At 42.5% G+C, this 12,659-nt stretch overlaps 1 long non-coding RNA gene across 1 annotated transcript; it reads right to left on the bottom strand.

Annotated features, from left to right (window-relative positions):
• Positions 1 to 267: 267 nt before the first annotated feature.
• On the bottom strand, positions 268 to 1,539 carry LOC129834484 (uncharacterized). The gene is made up of 3 exons (XR_008756263.1): positions 1,441 to 1,539; positions 1,057 to 1,097; positions 268 to 912 (listed from the first exon to the last, which is right to left on the bottom strand). It is a non-coding gene; the product is annotated as an uncharacterized LOC129834484 (long non-coding RNA).
• Positions 1,540 to 12,659: the final 11,120 nt, after the last annotated feature.

Below are 12,659 nucleotides of genomic sequence, written 5' to 3'. Positions count from 1 at the left end.
TGTTAAACTGGGAACTTGGAAAATAACAGGTAAACGTTTTGGAAATGGGTAGATTTAATAGTATTTAGCAAATCTATCTTTTTAAGTTTTGATTATCTGATGTTGCCAACAAGGTAAACATTTTTAAAATCGAAATATGATATTATTTTTCTATTTATTTTTTATTTTAAATACATTTTATTTAAATAATTATATCCAACAGTTATGGAAGGAGGTATAACACAGATGACAGAATATATATAAATACAGTATATATTTAGCATTTACTGAGGGGGGAATAAGAAAAATGTTTAAAGGGGAGTATGCCCCAAACCCCTCTTAAACCCCTGAATAAAAATACCAACACAGTAACCATTATTATGGATAGGATTGTAACAGAAACCAGGTGTCCATGTGTGATACAGTAGATAAGGGCAGTTTCTAGCATTTTGGGGGGCCTAAGCGAGATTTGCCCACCTAAAGATATTAGTGGCCCACACTCATGGCGGGGGAGAGAAAATGTGCAGCTTTATTGTTATTGTACTGCAATTCTACTCATTCTATCATGGGGAGGAGAGAATTTGTTAGTTTTAAAGCTAATTTCCTGCAGTTCTACACATTTTGCCGCTTAGACATAAATACAGTAGATTACTACTAACACAGTAACAGATACCTTGGTCAGGCATGTAACATAAGCCAGGGGTCTACATGTAAAATATGTATTACCTTCTATGAGACGTATTTACAGTAACTTGATGAGTGATAATAAAGGACATCATGTGAGAAAGAGGGTATTTGTATGAAATGTGAGACATTGCTACACAAACCAGAGGTGTAGTTTCAGTGTGTCTGCAGAAGACTGTACAACCCATCCGGCTGGGCTGAGGTTGCTGGTCTGTCGGGGATTGAGCTGTATACGTGGTACGTATCAGACTAGAGAAACGAAACAAACAGTTTAACTTCAGTCCTTTAATTCTACAGTAATGTAAATGTAATGTATTCTAAAAGGATGTAACATCAATCTGAAACTGAGAGCCGTTCACAATCACCAAACACAGTGGGTGATTCTAAACTTACATTGTCGTTTTCAGATGACTTTATATTCTCTTCAACAGGGCCTGTACAGCAGAGAGGGAGCCCGAGTTAGAGTTTCTGTGTATTTGTGATTGGGTGTGAATGTGCGTGTGCACACACGTAAGTGTACGTTTGGATGTGTGTGTGTGCGTGTCTGTGTTACTTTGCTGTGCTTAATGTCACTTCACACTTCTCTTCCTGCCTCAAACCACTCTGTAGACTTACAGCTCTGTTCTCACGCTTTCAAGATGCTCTGCCTAACACCTTATTTATGTTTTAAGTTAGTACGTTTGACATTAAGTGACAAAGTGTTATTGTGCTGAGGGTCACAAATTCCCGCCCCAGGTCGGAAAGACAGGTAAAGAAGACATTATGTTACAAACTCACATGAAGGCAATAACGTGGATGGTACATAGGTGATGAGAGAATAGATCCCAGCATCCCTTGAATCCAACATGCCTCCACTGCTCACAGCTCCCATCACCAAATCATCTACAACAGAAACAAAAAGAAAATGTAACGACAGTATGTGTTTGTTCATGCATGTGTGTAGTTGTGTTAGTAGTGTGTGCAGTGTTTGATGTATTTTGTTAGGAACATACATTGTCTGTGATCATCCTGTCTGGCTGTAGGTCTGTACAACATAAAAGTATAAGAAGGTTGTGGTAAGAACATCTCATCATGGACAATACAGAACTAAAGGTTGATACAATCTGCATCATATTCACAAGGGGAATTCTTACCTCTGACAATTGTTTTTCTCTGAAAAACAATTCAGAAAATATCATTTTATTGAATATAGCCTACCCTATACAACATGAAGAAAATGAGTTGAAAGATTAACCCATGTCAAAGGCAATTACATTAATATGACAAAGGAAAATGTTTGCAAATGATTTGTTATGCAGAATCAGAAGTACTCACTGGTCCTCCTGCAGAGACTGACAGCTGTCAATCCCATCAAGAACACACCCACTCCAGAAGCCAGACCCACTGCTCTCTGCCATAATTGCACTGCTGTTTGGTGACATGATGTCACCAGGAGAGGTCATTAGCTCTTAATCCCAACGTAAATACTTAAATGGTAAACCATAGTATTATTTGTCATTTCTCTTTTCAAATCAGGGGAAGGGTGTGAGTAAGAAAACCTGGGTAAGATGAAGCTATTCTATTTGTTTAGGTTTTATCTGCTAACTACAGAAAGACGACCAACACACCTGATGTAGGATTCACTGCTGTGCTGGGGGTCAAAGGAGAGGTCAAACCTGATGAGATGAGGGAACTCATATTACACAAAAACAAATGTATTAATCAAATTTATTTCATATCTACTATGGTCATTTTAAGAAGGAAGTTAGAAGCAGCTAATGCATTACCTACAGACTGAAAGGACAAGCAGCTTTGAATAGGTATATTGTTCTTGTAAACCAGTTGGAGCTTTACTGAATTAATGTGAACAAAAATATTCTAGTTACTAAGCTAAATTTAGGGCCTACTTACTGGTAGTTGGTCTCACTGTGATGCCAGGGGTCAAAGTAGAAATAACAGTCGAATCTGCTGGGAGAAATAAAAAGTGATTGTATATCTGATTACACAAGTATAAAGGTATTTATTATTTGTCAGATAACAACAGAACTCAGTCAGTAGAGAGATTACATGTTCAGATTTTCATTATATGGCATATTATTGTTCAAATCTAGACCCTTGACTGAATGTACAATTGGAAAACATATTTGAACGCCCACTCCAAAAGCCACACCCACTGCTGCCTGACAAAATTGCACAGCTGTTTGGTGACATTGGGAAGGTAATTAGCTTGTATCCCCAGGGTCAATACTACATCTCAACATTTGATCTCAGAAAATATGGCATTAAATTGTAAGGTTGCATGTTTCAGTTGTCTCAGTTGTGTATAAAAGACAGGTAGGCAGCTAGAGAAGGACACGTACCTGGAACACTTTCAGGACTGTTTGAATTCACAACAATGTCTGTGGAGCTTTGACCTCATGTGCACATGCAAGAGAGATACCCTTTATTAACAATTACCACACACTAAACTAAAGTCTAGTGGACATACTTACCTTTACTCGGAGTGTCAGTGGTCTGAGAAGAATTAACAGTCGAACCTGGTGCAAGGAAAGTCATTCTAATTACACAAAAACGTTTTATCTAAATATATCTAAATGGGTTGATTTAATGAATCAAGTATCAACCTTTTTTTAAATCAGAGAAATTTCTAAGGAAAAAAACGTACAAAAATCTGAGGAACATAAAGCAATTCTATTTGTTTAGGTTCTATCTATTAACTAGGTAAAGATGACTAACACACCTGATGAAGGATTCACCGCTGTACTGGGGGTCAAAGGAGAGGTCAAACCTGGTGAGAAGAGAACTCATTACACAAGAAAGTAATTAACTAAGCAGAAAAAGAGAAGTATACTACACATTACCTACAATTCAGATGGACTAAAAGTACACAAATCTGGACTGAAATTACAAGCAGCTATGAATAGGTTTTTTAGTAAACCGGTCAGAGCTTTAGTGAATTAATGAGAACAGAAAATGTTTAATTGCAGACTAAGTTACATTTAGTGGTCCTATTGGTAGTTGGTCTCACTGGGGTGTTGGGGGTGTCACGTTCTTCGTCCTCTTCGTCTGAGGAGGAGTAGGAGATATCGGACCAATACGCAGCGTGGTGAGTATTCATTTTTATTAGAATACTTTCAATAAAGAACAAAAACAATAAACTGACAAAATAAACGAAGACGCGACAGTCCCGAAATAGAGAACACTAAACACATGAACACACGAACAGGAACAATCACCCACAACCCACAATACAAAACAGGCTACCTAAATATGGTTCCCAATCAGAGACAACGACCAACACCTGCCTCTGATTGAGAACCATATCAGGCCAAACACATAGAAATAGACAAACTAGACATACAACAAAGAATGCCCACTCAGATTACACACTGACCAAACAAAACATATAAACATACAAAGCAAACTATGGTCAGGGCGTGACAGGGGGTCAAAGTAGAACTAACAGTCGAACCTGCTGGAAAGCAATACAAGACAAGTTTATTGTGTCTGATTACACAATAATATAGGTATTCATCATTTAGTTAGAAAACAACACAACTCAGTCCACAGAAAAATGACATGTTCACAATATTATAATGTGGCACATTATTGTTAAAACCCAGACCTTTGACTGAATGTACAACTGGAAACAGTATTTGCAAAGACGGTCCCTTAGAGGACCAATACACCTGTTGTAGGACTCACTGTGATGATGAAGGGCAGAGTAGAACCGGGGCCTTTCTTACTGCTGTAACGAGTTCTGCTATAAAATAACAGCAGCACTAGGGGCTGTTGCAGTGACTGTGTTACCGCTACACTGGCTTTATTTGTCACATGCTGAATACAACAGGTGTAGACCTTACCGTGAAATGGTTACTTACAAGAGGTCACTTTTTATTTTTATTTCCAAGCGGTCATTTTTGATAATGTTTTTTTCCACAAATGGAACATTCGCACTTATAGACTACTAACGTGCGCATTGCTGCGCTTATAATGTGAAGAAATAGCCTAATAGTTTATCAACATTTTAAGCTAAATGTTCTGATCTGTTGCGTCAGACACATTGCATAAAATATTTTATTTGATGCTAGCGGTTGTATTAACTTGGGATCTATTGCATCGCACAACTGTCCCAGACTATGTTTGGTATACAGTATCTATTTCTCGCACAGAATAGAATAGGTCGATTTTTGTACTATGGGGGATAGTAGATTGACATAGGCTAGTGCTTTTGCTGTTCGTTAGGCCAACCTATCTTGTTGTCTGATGATAAGTAAATGATGACAGTTTTTCCAATATCATCAAATGGAACCTCGCAATTGGATAAGGACACTCACAGTTGCGTCTGCAATGTGTCTGTCTTAACTTGTAGCCTGTGAGAAAGACCCTATCATGTGACAAAGAGCCATATGAGTGAGAGAGCTTAGGATTGGCAGCACACTCAGGGAGAAGGGCGCCATGCAGCACTCTGGGCCGCAAAAGGCATGGATTGTTTTAGGGTGCATTACGGCAACATAGGGGATGCCACGTGAAATTGGAGGCATTATCAAGTGCTTGTCAAATTGTGAATGACAGACTATTGGAGTCTGTACAGTCTGTTCAAAAAACAAAGCAGAGCTCATGCCTTTCAGCAAACCTTTTTCAAATCATCATTAGTCTCATCATGCAGCCTGACAATGTATTAAAACTCTAAACATGTAGCCATTGTTAGTAGAACAACTAAAGTTACATTAATAACTCTAAATTAAGCATTTGTTTAATTGTATTCTTCATACTATAGAATAATACCACGGAATTATAAGAAAATATTGTCTACTATATGAAGTAGTGTAGCCAACAGCGAACAGGACCTAACAGAAGGACAACTCAGAGTATGCTATTCTTTTCTTCTGAAATATACTACATTTTCTAAATATCATGCTTCTTTAGACCTGTCTAAAATAAATAATGGATTTATTGTGAATGTGTAGGCTATATTACATGGATTTATGAGACTTTTTAAAATGGCTTGTTGGCTATGTGTGGAAGACAGGAGATGCTAAATGTGTTTATGTTAATTATTGGTCAATTACTGTGAGACCAACAGTTATTTGCTTGACAATCAACAGCTGACGAGGTTTTGAGACCGCCACAGACATAAGCAGCACCACAAAGTACATTTAAAAAAAGAAACAAAACAAATGTGTAGCCTACTTGCTGGAAAGAGTTGAGATGTTGGATCACTAATGTGAACTCCCACTAGATGTAAAAACATTTTTGGGATTGAAATGTGGTATTTAGTTTGTGGGTCAGAATGAAAATAATAATACTAAGAAGATGCTAAAATCAAAGTGATGGTGAAGTTCTCATCAAAATTGACTGTAATGTCTGGTTTTGGATCTGTTAGGAAAGGACAGAGACTCCTTTTTGCATCACTCTATTTGAATGTAATGTTTATGTCACAAGTGACACTGACTCTTACTAAACTAGAGCCTGCCATTCTCTTTATAGTACGTATCAGCATGTCTTATTTGATATCATGCATATTTATGATGTTTAATCATGTGTGCTGTGTGTTTACAATGATTGCCTTTCACTTATTTCCTTACATTCTCATGTGTGAAATCAAATTGAATTGTATGGACTATTTTGCTTGCTTGTATTGTGTGCTGTGATTCCACAGATTAGCATGGACTAAAGTGACATTGAGACAGCTGATGCCAATTCCCTATCATCTGCTCCCTCCCAAAACGAATTGCTGAACACGCCCCCAGAACTAGAGTTATAAGGAACTAGACCAGGGATCTCTCGACCGACTCACTGCTCCTCTCTGCTGGTCCCTTGCTGTAGGAAAGACACAAATCACAACGCTCTCTGCAGCACTACTAAAGAAAAGTGCTCGTTTCGAACGTGTGAGTGTGACCCCAATTGTTGGTCAGTACATGCTCTATTTGTGTGTTTTCTGTCCCCCACGACTACAGACACGGGGGACACGCCTGACACAGCTGAGAGGCTACACCCAACTCTACCAAACAGCCAGGCCGGTGCAGAGCGAGGGACAGAAGGCGACCTGCCATTGAACACCATATCTGCTCGGCAGGAAGATCTGAACCTTGCTCGGGTAGAGCCGAATGAACATTGGCCACCGATCGGGAATAAATCGCTGTGTTAGTTTGGCTCGTTTCTTCCAGTTAGCCTACAGCCCTAAATCCCAGCCTATTTATACGTTTCTAATAGGTCTATCTATAGTGATACTGTGTATTACTGTGTAAAGCTGAGAACCTTTGATTGTACTTTGGCCTGTCTCTGTGGTTGTTTGCCGTGAGATGTTAAAACTCTACTTTTGACACATACATTTAAAATATTATATAGACTTATTGTCTTCACAACAGCTATTTTGGAATGACATTGGATGAGATTGAGATTTAAACAGAATCATTCAATACAATCTGAATAATAATTTCTTACCAAGAATAGTAACTGTGCATAGTGGATAGATGGATAGTGAGTTTCTAGTGAGTTTCTACAGTGTAAAAAACATCTCAGTTTGATCTCAGCAGATGAACTTTGACCTGCCCACGAGAGCAGCTCAGTCCCCGTGAGTGAACGCATACAGAGTGTTTAGGATCTCTCCCCTCTGTGTAGAAGTAACACTGAGACACAGAGACAGATGGAGGAGTCTGACAGCTCAGCTGAACTGAGTCTCTCTGTCTGTCTGATGACTGTAGAGCTGACTAGTGAGAATAGTGTCTCTTTGAAAGTTGCATTTAAAAACATTACAGGTAATCCATACATACTAACAACATGGACATCCATGAATAAAATGTTCAACTATATCAGTATCTATGTTTGTACAAAGTACAGAAAATCCTATCGTTATGTGACATGAATATGTTTAGGAAATACGACATTATAAGATCTCACTCAGAATGAGCATAATTAATATAACAGTGAAGTGTATAATTTTATAAACCACCTACTTACCCTGAACAGTGACTGAGACAGGGTTACTTAAAGGAGATGTGTGAGACCTCCCTACAGCATAATAGCACGTCACTTTGACCACAGATGGAATTGTTGGACCAGACCTCTTCGGCAGCTCAGTTCCTGTTATTGTCTGTGTACACGATGAGTCTGGAAGAATCTTCTCCCCCTCTATGTAGAAGTAACAGTGAGACACAGGGAGAGATGGAGGAGTCTCACAACTCAGCTGAACTGATTCTGTCTCTCTAATGACTGTAGAACTCACTGTCAGCTGAGGAATGTCTGTGAGAATAGGGGAATTTAGCATTTAGTGGTTTAGTGGTTTTGAGAAATGTACTGATAGCCTAATCCCTCCTTATTATTTCAGACTTAAGGATCTTGAGTCCATTACCTCATGCAGCGACAGTATGGGAAATTAAGGAGATATAATATATTCCTTGATTGATTCATGTAATAGCTAAAGACAACACACAGTATGATAACATATCACAAGAGTAACATGGTAATGATGGCACAACAGTACATTGTTTACAAACATTCAAACAATCTTCTTACCCTGAATTGTGACTGTTGACGGCTCACTGTATATGGATCTAAACTGTGAACCTGTAGCACTGTACTGACATTTTATTTTGACCTCAGCTGGTGAACTCTGACCTGTCCACCTCACCAGTTGTGTTCCTGTGAGTGTCTGTTGACAGGGTGATGGTAGGGTGAATTCTACTTGCCCCTCTATTTTGAAGTAACACTCAGAGACAGATGGAGGAGTCTGACAGTTCAGTTGAATTGAGTCTCTCTCATTGATGACTGCAGGAATCACTGTTAGACTGGGCCGAGGAAGATCTGTGAGATCAGAGGGATGATGGAGTGTGTCTTTAATGTAATTATACATTTATTTTCAATGTTTAACTACTCATGCAGATACTGTACCACTTAATATAATATACATTTGAAAGAGAAAAACAATTAAGTCACGGTTGTCTATTTAAGAGGTTAATGTTGTTTTGTTTCCCCTGTCCAGACCCTGTGCGTGTTTTGTTTCATGTTCTGTCATTTATTAAATGTTCACTCCCTGCACTTGCTTCTCATCTCCCAGCATCTGTCCTCACATTTTCTCTTCCAGTAACCCCTAATTTTCGAGCTGCAGCCTTCTTTGTTCCTCGGATCGCTCAAGGATAGATAATGCTGATGTCCGGGAGTGCACTCGCCTGGTCTACGGTGGTATGGGAGCAACAGTCCGCCATCTGCCTCAGTCTGGTGGAGTTTGTGGCAGAATTTCGGAAGGTGATTAAATCTCCGTTGTTGTCCGGGAGAGAGGCTGCTCGTAAGCTGCTCCAGCTACTGTGGCAGACTATGCAGTGGATTTTCGCACGTTGGCTGAGAGCCCCTGGAACCCAGAAGCGCTGTTTGACATGTTCCTGCACGGAGTATCGGAGGAAGTAAAGGACGAGCGTGCAGCCCGGGAACTACGGACAGATCTCGACTTGCTCATCGCCTTGACCATTCGGATCGATGGGTGACTATTGGAACGAAGGAAGGAGAGGAGATTTGATTTCACTGGCCCGCCCAAGGATTCCACATCGCCTCCGAGGCGAGTTGTGTCTGGGACTTCTGACTAGCCTCGGGCTCTCCCAAGAGTCTCCGAAGTCTGCCAATTCACCTCTTTCGGAGCCAATGCAACTAGGCAGAGCTAGCCGGCTCTGCCATGCTCAGTGCCTGAAGTCAGCACAGCCTGCCCCAGGAAATTTTCCTGGGGGCTCGGAAGTTGCCGCGGACCTCTCTGCTGTTCCCGCGGAGTACCTGGACCAACAGGAGGTGTTCAATAATGCCCGGGCCACGTCGCTTCCGCTGCTTCGACCCTATGCCTGCGGGATTGACATTCTCCCAGACACCACTCCACTCCGGGGACGACTGTACTCTCTGTCTGGTCCGGAGACCAAGGCTATGGAGAGCTACAGTGAGGACTCCCTAGCTGCAGGGTTCATCCTTCCTCCTACCTCCCACGCCGGTGCATGGTTCTTCTTTGTGGAGAAGAAGGACAAAACCCATGGCCCATGCATCGACTACAGGGGTCTCAACAACATCACAGTGAAGGACTGCTTCCCACTACCACTCATCTCCTAGGCCTTCGAGCCGCTTCAGGGCGCCACTGTGCTCTCCAAGCTGGACCTATGGAATGCCTACCACCTGGTGCAGATACAGGAAGGGGACAAGTGGAAGACTGCCTTAAACATGGCCAGAGGTCACTATGAGTATCCGGTCATACCCTATGGCCTTACCAACGCCCCTGCTGTGTTCCAGGATCTTGTCAATGATGTCCTCCGAAACATACTGAACCGGTTCTGCTTCATCTACCTCGACACATCCTCGTCTCCTACCGCTCCGTCCAAGAACACGTGCTCCACGTCCGACAGGTTCTCCATCACCTCCTGGAGAACCAGCTTTTTGTGAAAGCGGAGAAGTGCGAATTCCATCGCTCCACCATTCCCTTCCTGGGTTACATCATCACTGCAGGGAGTGTCCAGATGGATCCTGGGAAGGTGAGAGCGGTGGTGGATTGGCCCCAGCCTACGTCCAAGGTGCAGCTGCAATGTTTCCTGGTATTCAGAAACTTTTATCGCTGCTTTATCCGGGGTTACAGCACCCTGGTTTCCCCCCTGTCTACACTCACCTCTCCCAAGGTTCCATTCACATGGTCCCCAGCTGCTTACCGGACGTTCTGGTTTCACCACAGCTCCCATCTTGGTTCATTCTGACCTGTCCCGCCAGTTCGTGGTGGAGGCTGATGCTTCGGATGTCGGAGTGGGGGCTGTGCTGTCCCAGGAGCTCAAGTTACATCCCTGTGCCACCTTCTCCCATTGCCTCAACGCCAGGGAGAGGAACTACGATGTGGGGAATCGTGAGCTTCTCGAAGTGAAAATGGTGTTGGAGGAGTGGAGGCACTGGCTGGAGTGAATGGAACATCTATTCAATGAGTGGACCGACCACAAAAACCTAGAATATCTCCGCACCGCCAATTGTCTCAATTCCAGGCAAGCTAGATGGGCCCTGCTATTCACCAGGTTCAACTTCTCCCTCTCATACCGACCGGGATCCAAGAATGTTAAGCCAGATGAGCTGTGGCACCGCTAATGCCCCATGTCTACAACACTGGAATCCGAGACCATCCTTCCCACCTCGTGCCTGGCGACGGCACTAAGCTGGGGGATACATTGGCGCAGCGTTCCCAGCCTAACCCCGGGATGGCTCAGATAACCGGATGTTTGTTCCTGACGCGGTCCCCTCCTCAGTCCTCACTCCTCTAGGCTTGCCTGCCACCCGGGCTCCTGTCGGACCCTGGCCTTTGTGCGACAATGCTTTTGGTAGCCTATCATGATTCCTGATGTCTCCACATTCATCGCCACATCGCAACATTCGGTCTGTATGTAGAACAAGACTCTTCGGCAAGTTCCTGTTGTTCTCCTGCAACCTCAGCCAAAGAGATGGCCCACCTACTCTCAGCAATAGAGACGACCCACCTCATGGTGCAGCACGTCTTCCGGGTCCATGGACTCTCAGTAGACATGGTCTCCGACCGGGGTCCTCAGTTCTCATCCCGGTTCTGGAAGGCGTTCTGCATCGTCCGCCAGACTGTCCTCCGGGTTCCACCCCACATTGAACGGCCAGTCGGAGCGAGCCAACCAAGACTTGGAAACTAATCTTCGCTGCCTGGTCTCCGCCAACCCCACCACCTGGAGCCAGCAACTAGTGTTGGTTGAATACACACACAACACCCTTCCTTGCCCTTTGAGTGTTCCCTAGACTATCAGCCCCCTCTCTTTCCTGAGCAAGAGGAAGAGGTCGGGATACTTTTGACCCAGATGTGTGTCCGCCGCTGTCGTCGTACCTAGAAGAGAGCCCAGTCAGCCCTTCTCAAGACCACCTCCATGTATCAACGTCAAGCGGACTGCCACCAGACCACGGCTCCCCGGTATTGTCTCGTGCAGAAGGTATGGCTGTTCACCCAGCCATCCTCAGAAGACCACTCTTCCAGAACGATTACAAGGAAACAGACAACAAAGAGAAAGAACGTTGTGACATCTTGTGGACAATCAGAGACTTACAACTGAGAACGATGGAGAAGGCCACCCAAAGAACAAGGTCTACGTCGAACCTTTCTCACTAAGAAGAACTCGGCCCACGAAGGCCTGGGCCCAACAGAGATATGCAACGAAGACCTTCAACACATAAATACATGCATTACACTTCTTACCCATAAGAGCGGCAGTTTGGGGCAAGGTATTACGGCTAAACTAAGTATGGTTTACAAATGTATCCATGGGTTGTTTCTCTTTCTCTCTCTTTCTCTCCCGCTCTCTCTCTCTATTTAAATCTCCATCTTGTGTAACACGTGTCATATTGTGTTGGTACGCTAAGGACCTCTTGTCATCGTATCAAGTTTCTAATCAATAACCTATACAGTGTGTGTATGTGTATCTTATGTTATCATGTAGCCTTTTAGTAAATAAAAAATCAAATAAATTTGTGATTTTTAAATCTGACACCGTGGTTGGACTCACAAGACGTTCATCTTTAAACCTATGTAAAATATGTTTTGTGGTACAGAATGATCAATGAGACCCGGGTTTGTGCAGATTTACGGAGTCTACGACATTCAGAATGAGACTGATATGAGGAAATTATTCATTATTGACAATTAGGACATCGATATATTCTGATATATTCTTGAGTTAATTCGGGAAACAGTAACTCATTAACTTCTTAGGGCTAGGGGGTAGTATTCGGAAATTCGGATGACTGACGTGCCCAAAGTAAACTGCCTGTTACTCAGGCCCAGAAGCTAGGATATGCATAGCTAGGATATCCATATATAATATATGGATAGAAAACACTCTGAAGTTTCTAAAACTGTTAAAATAATGTCTGTGGGTATAACAAAACTGATATAGCAGGCGAAAACCCAAGGAGAATCCATCTGGAATTTTTATATTTTTTTGAGGTCACAGTCCATTTCAATGCTTGTCTATGGGATATTCAAATAAATAGCTCCAGAT

Source organism: Salvelinus fontinalis, chromosome 3 (genome assembly GCF_029448725.1).
Source record: "Salvelinus fontinalis isolate EN_2023a chromosome 3, ASM2944872v1, whole genome shotgun sequence".
In the NCBI taxonomy this organism is placed as follows: domain Eukaryota; kingdom Metazoa; phylum Chordata; class Actinopteri; order Salmoniformes; family Salmonidae; genus Salvelinus; species Salvelinus fontinalis.
Note: the sequence above shows the minus strand (reverse complement) of the source record. Positions and strands in the feature narration are given on the sequence as shown.